This window comes from Tyto alba, unplaced genomic scaffold, assembly GCF_018691265.1.
Source record: "Tyto alba isolate M040663 unplaced genomic scaffold, T.alba_DEE_v4.0 Super-Scaffold_7, whole genome shotgun sequence".
Lineage (NCBI taxonomy): Eukaryota > Metazoa > Chordata > Aves > Strigiformes > Tytonidae > Tyto > Tyto alba.
In genome coordinates, this window is record NW_024881328.1 from 24,206,422 (window position 1) to 24,216,575 (window position 10,154).

A 10,154-nucleotide genomic window follows, 5' to 3' on the forward strand; every position below is an offset into this window, starting at 1 on the left:
AATATATACAGTTGGGTCTTACAAAACCTTGGGCAAGCTAGTAAATGAACAGCAACAGATCAGCGTACAGCAGGACTCTTACAGTTTCCATAGTTTTAAGATACAGGGTACACCTTGATTACCCCCTCTAAAAAGCAGTGGTTTGCAGTGATTTCGCTAATTCACATTACCAAGATTCTTGTTATTGAATTAAGGCAGGAAAAGCTTTTGCCGTGATGCAATTGCAGAAAGACAACTTCTGCCAATCAGAAATTAACCTTACCTAACTTCATTGCCACAAAATCCACAGAGCCTGCTATGTCTGTGCTGTTATGTCACCGCAACACTGCTAATGCAGTCACGCTGCAGAGAAAAAAAACATCCATTTTTGGCTGTGAAGATGGTATCTCGGCTGCTCAAGTGCTGAGTTCTTTTCCTAGTGCTGCCACACATTTCCTCAGGGACCTTATGAAATTCAGTCTCTCCCTGTTTCCCTTTTTAAAGCATGGAAATCCTCTCCAGGCTTTCCCTTGCAGTCTGGTCCTGTCTGGAAGAGAAAATAAAGTGTGTTTTTTTTTTTATTATTAGCTAAACTGAATTTGGCAATGGACAGATGTTCACTTTGCATACAGCTGTGCTGGCTGAAGATGCATTTTTCTGTCTTTCTGGAGCTGTTGTGAAGCTAAATTAACACTGATAGAAAATTCTGTGGTCTTCAGATAGAAAACACTTTAGAAATAGGAGTTTTTGTGGGTTGGATCTTCAGAACTGCTGTCAGCCACAGCTGAAATCAATGGAAGCTGTGGGTTGAGAAAGCTGGAGCCCTGAACTACAATAGTTTACATGAATGTCGAAGTAGTTCGTGGCTGGCACAGGAATTCAGATCAATCTACATTAAAAGCTCTCAGGTAAATATAAAAGTTGGACTTGGTGGAACGATCCTTTCTTTTTTTTTTTTTTTTTTGCTTGGGCTTTTTTTTTTTTTTTTAAACTAGAGCTTACAGGTCTGAGGACTTATGATCAGAAGGCTACAAGTTTTCACCACAGGATGGCTGACTATTGCCTCATGATGCAAAATAGATTTTCAGTTACCATTGTGAATTCTTATGGAATTTTACAGTGGCAAAATGGGAGCAATTTACCTAATGTTTCTTCTTCTACACCTTTGAAATTAATTTAATGTGTGTGGAGGGGGGGGGGATACTGTGGAACTAAACATAAAAACTAAATAATAATGATGAAGCTTTTAAGAGAGAATGTCTCACAATCTGACATAAGTAGTAAGATTGTTGCTGTGCACTATTACTATAATTAAATTACATTATGCTATTGCATTAAAATAATCCATCAGTAATACTGTACTTAGCAGTAAGATTTTTGTCACATAAACATTATGAACCTTTAAACTTCTGCATTTTGTCTTGCAAAATGCAAGGAAAATACAGAAATTGGAGCAGCAGACTATGACATGAAAAGCTATAGCAGTGGAAAAAGGCCAGCTGGTTCAACATGCCAGTCCTTTTAAAGCAGGTAAGTTAAGAGTGTTAGAATACATTTACCAAAAGGGTGGAACATGAGATGTATGAGTGAGATGCCTGCTATTACTTTGAAAATATTAGGTACTAATCTAAAAATTCTCTTCGTAGTATTTTCCTGAACTGCAGAACATGTAAGGTTAAATCAGAAGCTGCTGAGAGTAAACTGTTAAGGAAAATATGCAAATAATAACCAAAATGAAGCTGCAATCTTTTCTCTGAACAGAGGCAGAAAAAGAAGGAGGCTACAGATCACTTAGACCATGATCAGTGAAACAGGGCAGCTGATCAGAAGGATGCAGCTGTTAGAACAACGTTAGTTCTTGCAGACCCAGGAAGCAGAACAGTATTTTTCAAACTGAAGACTTCACTCCCATCGTAACAGATCAAACCATCATTCAGACCAGCAGATCCTGTCCTCTCTCAGCCTGGTAAGCTGTTGTACGTTTCTTCTGGTGCTAGATTTTTTCCAAATGGGTTACCGGAGCTTTCATCCACATCCTGTTGACAGCTATCCCTTTCTCACCTTTGCAAAATACAGACTGTGTTAATCGTTTCTTTTTGTTATTATGCACAAACAATTGCTTGGATTTTAGCAAAAATTATCAGGGAAAATGACAAGCAGATTTCTGTCCCTTTGCTTATCTCTTCCATAGATAGCATACAAACACACATTGTAAACTTACTGTATGCCACACTGCTGTGACTGGAAGTATTTGCTGTACTTCCTATAGCTGCCTCTGCCTTTAAGTGTTCACTGAACCATCTTGGTCTGCAGTCCTTGCGATCTATTCGTGCACACAATATGCTGGGACGGGCATGCTATTCATTAAGGATTCAGAATGTATACACGGTCCTCTTCTAGCTCCTGGGTTAGGAATAGGATGAAAATATTATGAGACTTTAAGTCTTATAAGACTGCCACCCCTTGCCTCTGGCAGCCTCAGGAGTGGGAATTAGCCTTTAGAGGGAGGTTATCACCCATAACACATATTTATGCTGTGTCCATCGTGTACAAGAATGCTCTCAGTAAAACTTAGGCGAGGCTATAATAATACTTCGCACTTCTTTGTTGCCTTTCATCCGAGGATTTCATTGTGCCCTTAAAAGCTTTCATTAACTAAAATTCACAACCCTGTTGTGCAGTAACTGTGCATTAACACCTCTACCATATGCAAAATACAGTTCAGAGAAGCAAGAACTGGTGTAAGTGGTTTAAAAAGCTGGAAAAAATGGGGGGGAAAACCCCCTGGAATTGATTATTCCCACATCTATGTGCTAGCCCTGTGTTTTCTATCTAAAATATCTTAGACTTGGATTGATGCTCTGACTGCACTTTGCTGCATTTTTAAATGGTGATGTGTGTCAAATTTAGCATTGTTTCAAAATTCTCAGGACATTCATTTCCAGGTTCATTTATTATCTGCTGGAAATCTGTCCTTTGTTAACTGGATGCAGATGTAGCAATGAGAGTGATATAATTGCCTGTGGAGCTAGGTATGCATTTTCACCATTGTTAAGCTACAGGATATAGTTTCCCTAGGATGTGTATGACTCTTGTGAATGCCAGTTACACACATTCCCAAGAAGAGAATATGCCCCTAAAGCTACAATGTCCTTCGTGCATAGCCTCCAATCCTCTACAAAGCTTACATTTCACAGGATTCAACAGTATTGGTTCTTTTGGGATCAATGGGAAACTCACCACCCATCTCCAGTATCTCTGAATTACAGAGCAGAACCAGATCAAACACAGAAGAGTTCCCTCATTTATCCTGCCTCTGTGATACATCAGAGTGTGTGCTGCATTCATTTTGCGTAGGCGGGCTGGTGTCTAATGTACTCTGTGAACATATTTATAAAGGATTAACCTGTGCCTGGTATTCCTAAAAACTGATTTAGTTAAAATACATATTTTATTCTACTTGTCTCAACCATACAAATCATTCCTGTTTAGCTTTGATATCAGTAATTTTTGCTGGAGTGTAATATATTGCGCATTATTGGTAGTCCTGCTATGTATGACAGGCTTTTTTTTTTTTTGCCAGCCAATACTTCTCAGCGCATTGTATGATCTGCGTTTGAGAATTTTAACCTGCAGTGAAAGCATTTGCTAATAGAATGTACTACTTAGCAAACGCTGAAACACTGAGGATTTGAACAGGGTGCTCTTGCTTTAAAAGTGTTCAGAAGCAAACCGTGAGTCGAAGGTCAGGAAGCATGGGCGCTGGGAAGGACGCGGATGCGTGAGGTCTGTGGGATGCTGCGTGTGGGCGCACACCCCCCGACCTGGCACCTGCCACGCTAGGAAGGACCCAGTAATGTGAAGCTCCTGGACTGCAAACAATTGCAGCCTACCCCTCCCAACAGCCCCAAGTTAAGCATATACATTTTAAAATATTTACTTTGACACAGGCAATATTTAGATATTTGTTTTGTGTAGGAGAAGGATTAAAAGGAAATACAAATGAATAGCTTAGCAATGGGGAATTCTGACCCTCATGTGCAATATGTGAAGAAAGTTCCAAAATGTTAATGGCAATTTGAGAAGTTGCCGACTAGGAACTTAGGAACTTGGGATAAAACTGAAGAAGGGCAGACTTCTGATGAAGGATTAGGGGTAATTCACTAAAGATCACAGCCACAGGAAACATGATGAAAGCAAACACTGGAAAACCTATTACTTCAGTTGTGTGACAGCCAGACTTAAGGTTTCTTCTCACCTTGATCTTCAAACTGGAATTCAGGGCTTGGTTTGGTTTTTGATTTGGTGTTTTGTTTTTTTACTTTGTATCAGACTATACTGGGATAGCAACTGTGTGAAAAAGCTGATAGAATTTTCAATATCTAACATCTTCTGGTAGAAAATAATGGTGGTAGTTGATTATATTTTTTGCCACTTATCTGATTGCCTTTGAATTCAAGGAGTTCAGCCCATTTTGAATTATGTTCTTGATACCATGTTTTTTGTATAACTTGTATGTCAGATATTATTTGTTGTACCATCAGTCCATCTTATCTAGATGGTAGAAGAAAACATAAAAATCAGTGTGTGTAGGGGAGGGAGGAGGATTCTTCTCAGCAGCCCATCAAGCAGTTTTTCTACTTCATTTTCTTCCCCATTGTTCGAATACCAACTCAGAAGCTTGCAAATGTTTCTTTTTCTTGCCAAGAGAGTGGTCCTTTTGCCCTGGCACACATTAAAGTTTTTTTTTTTCCCCTTTTCTTGTGTTTTGAGTGCAGCTGAACAACAAATTCCTCTCTGTTTAACAAGCAACTTCCTCACATTAAGTTTTTCCATACCAAAGTATCTTTTCTGATTTCAGCACAGCTCTGCACTTGTATTTGCTAATTAAGTACCGACAAGCGAGAAGCAGCAAGTGCAGCAATATTGTGTGCTTGTGGGCTTTCAGAACAGCCCCCCTGGAACCTGAGCCTGTCTGTCTCAAGGAGCCACAGCAGCAGCCGCGCTTTGAGAGGTAACTGGTAAGCTGGTATTCAGCAAGTCGGTATTCAGGAAAAGTGAGTGGCTCCTTCAAAAGAACTCTAACCTCTTTTCTGCTATTCCATGTGCGTTAGACTTAATGGTACTCTCAGAAATTTTCATGCAAGTTACATCCATTTCACATTCCTACCTGAAACTTACATAATTTTAAGTTTTACAGCAGCAAAATAATTTGCTGCTTGTTTTCTCACCAATGTAAGAGGCTTTCTTTAAGTGGAAGTTGGCTCATCGGAGGCCATAGGAGGCCATGGACAAATGGATGGATGTGTACATACGTGCATCTGGAGTTCTTTTGTTCTCTCCCAGTTAGCTTTGATTGTTAAAACAACCATTTCCGTAATTTCTTGGCTGGCTTTGCAGGGAAAAAAATCTTGGTCTTTGCTGCTTCTGGAAGAGAGGTTGTCATAATGTTGCTCCCCCGCTTGACTGACAGGCACCTTTGCGAACACACAGCATGTTTCATCTCAGAGCACTCGATGAATATCCTTACCCCCCCCCGGACCAGCCCACCTCTACTTGCAATGCTCCTTGCTTTTTCTTGCAGGATTGCAATCCCTGCCTTTTGTTCCTCCTTCTCAGGAGTTAATACCTCCCCACCTTACAAGTCAGCAGCAGATCCTGTCAGTTAAAAACCCCAAATAACAAACCCTCCTACCCTGAAGGCCTTTTCCTTTCAGGCAGGTATTTTTCTAGCCTGCAAGGGAGTCAGTGCCATAACCCTGAGCTTTTGTGGAACAGTTTCTAAGCCTGTATCTGTGTATTATGAATATCTTCCAAAGGGGGAACGAACATCCCCTCTTCTGGCAGCTCCCACGTTTTGTGGCTTCCTGCCCCCCTGCTACCCTCCGCCCCTTACAAGCCCCTGCACTTCATCCCCTCTGAATGTCTCCTTCCGAATCCTCCAGCACCGCTGCTGTCACCTCAGCCTGCTCCAGCCATTGCCTGCCAGTGCAGTCACAGCCCAGAACCCAAACATATTTAGCTCTGTTAAGACATCCCACTGTTGGTCTTTTGCAGATTTCCAGAAAGCTGGATGACCTGTGACACAAGCTTCCAGTCTGTCTCTTCCAGCCACACTCTTTTTCCCTATCTGTTGGATTTTTCTCTGAATTTTTGTGGCCTGAAAAAGAAAGCATCAGCTTGGTTTTTTTTTCTCTTACCCCATTTAACATCACTGGCATCACGTCCCCACCTTTCTAGCTGAGGTCGTCTTTTTTTGGCGCTATTCAGTGTTGCTTCTTGCTTCCTAACAAGCTGCTATTAAGAAATGCTAGACACATCTTCTGCCCCGGGGATAGTTGACTGTCTCTAACCCAGAGACAGGAGACTGCTGGCTCGAGGGCAAGAGGCAACTCCTACACAGAAATGTGAAACACTAGGTGACATATAGGGCTAGTTTATAAAGGGAAGCATTTACAGAATTCATGTTCATTTCAGAGACGTAGAAAAGGATCCTGAAGACAGACTGAAGATCTGAGATTATTAGGTGATCTGACATCATCTCCTTCATATGATCCCTCATGTTTGCTGTTTCTGACACATTTGCTGAGCCCAAGATGCTTAAATTGTGTGTGTATTCAGATTTTTTCCCTTCACCTCCTCACCCCATCTCATCTTACTTTGAAATGGCATCTGCTTAGAAATCAAAGGGTTTTATCTGATGTCTCAGACAGTGTCATGTCAGGTAGGTATATACGACACAGAGGGATTTAAAAAACAGGGAGGATAAAACTATCAGGATGACTGAGGCCTTGTGCTTTGCAGTGGGCATAACAGGGTGGTAGAGAGAGGATGTCCTTTCCTACAGGAAGCTCACGTCTCCTGCTACTGACACCAATTACTACGGGCTTTTTAGATGTGACATTGATTCAAGTTTTGTTTTCAGCCTCTGTTGTTTTTTTTTGATGTCCCCAGACCCAAGAGACTGATGGCCAAGCAGAATTGACCAATCCACTGGTCCCATCCATGCATAACCTCTTGGGTGCTCATGACAGATCTCCCTTTCACCTGCTCCCCAGTCCCTTCCCATACATGCTCTGTTCTAGCCTCTCTTGGAGCCCAGCTGCGTAACGCAGCATTTCCTGGAAATGTTTTTGCTCCCTAGTGACTCACTGCATTTTGCACCTGATGGCAAAAGATAATCTGTCACCTCAAATCCTACTAGTTCTGCAAGACAGTTTTTATATAATCAGTGGGTACTTTTACCCTCTTTTCTCCAAACATGAATGTAAGGTCCAGCTTGACTCCCCCATACATTTTTTTAAAGAAAGCAGCTGTGTTGTCCTTCAGGAAAACAGCTTGTAATTTCGCATTACTGCATTATATCCCCTAGGCAACGCTTTCTGTCTTCAGGACGTATATTTATCACAGACATCACAGTATCTCTATGGTGCTTTAGTTTTCCATCAGGGGAAGCTAAAAGAGCATTTAATTCCTTAAAGCTCTGATTGATCTTCACCACAATGTACCTCTGGTGCTTCTCTCAATGTCTCCTCTGCTGAACGCGATTTCTTCTTCCTCTCTTGATCTCTCAGAAGTCTGAGCTGATCTCAGAAGTGTGGGCTTGTTTTGCCTTCTAGTGCTACCTGTCTTTGTGTTAGGCAGAGCTTTCCTGTCCTTTGGTCAGCTCTCCAGTCCTGGTTAGCCCCACCGGTCAGTGGCTCTCTGCCTTACTCAGGAGGCTTCCAAGGAGAGTTGAAAGTATGTCAGCAGATAAATAATTTGCCTGCATTGGATGGCTTTTCACATTTTGCTCTTGGTTTCACTTTTGGTATTACAAGACAGCTATGGAGAGTAGGCAGATAGACACATCTTAAAATTAGTTCAGTTAAGATAAATAGAAACATGATGTCCCCACTACTTGCTCTGAAACTTTTCTCTAAGTTCTTGATGCAAGCTGCTTTGTTAACTGCTGCTGCTCCTGGTGACCATTTCACCCTTGAGCTCAGAGTAGTACTCTTCTATTGTTACAAATTCTGATCCCAAAAGACATAAGAAAGTGCCTAGTCTTCTGAGTAGGAGATACTATGTCCTACAGCACTCGCCAAACCTATTTGATCAGCACACACAGCTGAGGAAAAAAGCAAGCAAGCAAGCAAGAAGTGGGAATGCAAATTTTAGAGAAATCTTTCAAAGTCTGCAGTAATTGGCAAGATAAATGCAAGGTTATTTCTGCTTTTCATAACACTTGTAACATCAGTTTATAATATAAAGCTATTCTGAGTTACATAAGAAGGTAAGATATTTGCCAAAAAAATTCTTTAGTTTCTATTCTATTTTTTATGATGGACAAGAAGCGCCATCCATACTGATTGACTGTTGGCATACGACTTACCACTGAGCAACTGTATGTTGATGGATAAGCCAGTCTCATCCAAGTGTCAGGAAGATTATCAAAAAAAAGAGCTGTCTGTAGTTGCTCCATCTCTGAGGAGATTGCCAACTCACCCTAACAAAAGAAAACATTAGTGTGCTATTTGCGTCTCACAAAGAGACTGTGATAAGATGACATGATAAATGATAGAGGGCTTTTTTTTCCCCAGTAAAAACACATAAGGTAGCTAAATCGTCAAGTGTAAAGAATATCTTAGCTCTTGCAACTGGGATGAGTCATTTATTTTTTAAAAAGGGGAAATGGTCAGAAAAACAAGAGTGTAGTTTTTGGATTTTCTGTATTTCTTAAATTGACTCTAATTGCATTAAGTGATTATATGATATAGCAACTCATATACACATGCACAGAAGCACCCACCTACGCATATATAGAGGGAGAAAATGTTAAAGGGCCAAATTACTAACTTGCTTTGAGATATCCCACAGAAAATTGTACACGCAATCAAGCTACCATTCTGCTGGCTTGCTTGCACTAATGGCTATTTGAATGCCCATGTTTTGTTACTCTGAATTAAAGATCGAAAGGAAGGTAATTTTAGGTGGTGAAAAAGGAGATCCCTTTAAAAAAACTAGCCATATGAATTAGATTTTCAGTACATAGTCTTGGAGTGGTATGCATTAGCTACAGCTGTGTATGCGTATACCATGATTGGCTGCCTAAATTGCTAGCGATGCCTAAGAAGCTACTTGGTTGCCCAATTCCATGATTTGAACATATATTAAATGTTAGTGCAGCAGGCACATCGCTGTTTGAGGTTGCTGGATATTATGAAAATTTGGCCCTGTATGGGTAAGAACATTACATGTTGCTATTCAGCACTTTGTTGGCATTGAGAGACGTATTATTACAAAAACATGCCAAAAATGTGCGATGAGTTACTTATGTCCTTTTTACCTAGCTTCACTGCACTTATTAGACACGCAGTGAGATCAGGACTTGGGTGTTACTGTTATTGCACCTTTACTCACAATTAATGGCCATCTCCTAATGATGGTCAAATGCCATGTACTGATGCCTTTGAACATGTTCATTTAATACGATCTGAACCATGTGCCTCATCCAGCGGGGATCTATATGAAGTAGAGTTCGTTTTTGGCATCAGAGGGTCTGAGGTATCAAACAGCTGCCTCCCTTCCCTCCTACGGATTTCCTAAAACATATGTGAACACACACCATAACTAGCAACATGATCTGTTAGCATTTATAACAGAGGAGCCAAATTTCTGCAATGGCAGAGGAGAAGAATGACTCTATCTTACCTATGGGTCTGCTCTGAAACGGGAGTCAGACCGTAATCAGAAGCTTTGCATTCTGCTTCCCAGCATCGAGAGAGACAGAGAGGATTTCAATCTCCTGAGCAGTTTCATTATCATTTTTTTCACACAAATTAAAGCAAATAATTTGATATACAGAGAAGAGTTATATGTTTGGAGCAAGCAGTTTATGAAAGTACAATTTTTTAACCAGTGAAATCAGAAAAAATCCCCCCACGTACCACTCACGATTGCCTGTTACTGGCCTCTACACTGATGCTATCTATGTTTAAACCCATGCATCCCCTGAGATTAGTAAAGCAAAGCACACATACCTTCAGACCTAATTTAAGTTCTTGAAGAGAATGCCTTACTTCATATAGCAGCAGATCCAGTCTCTCATATTCTGAAAACTAAAGCAGTTTATGTGAGGAGCATTCTGATGGTGTTTGGGTAAAATATCTGATCTTACTTCTGAAAGTTTTTTT

The 10,154-nt window shown here is 40.7% G+C and overlaps 1 long non-coding RNA gene across 1 annotated transcript; it reads left to right on the forward strand.

Moving 5' to 3' along the window:
- Nucleotides 1-1,377: 1,377 nt before the first annotated feature.
- On the forward strand, nucleotides 1,378-4,978 carry LOC116960876. The gene is made up of 3 exons (XR_004406645.2): nucleotides 1,378-1,509; nucleotides 1,741-1,945; nucleotides 4,841-4,978. It is a non-coding gene; the product is annotated as an uncharacterized LOC116960876 (long non-coding RNA).
- The last annotated feature ends 5,176 nt before the right edge of the window (nucleotides 4,979-10,154 follow it).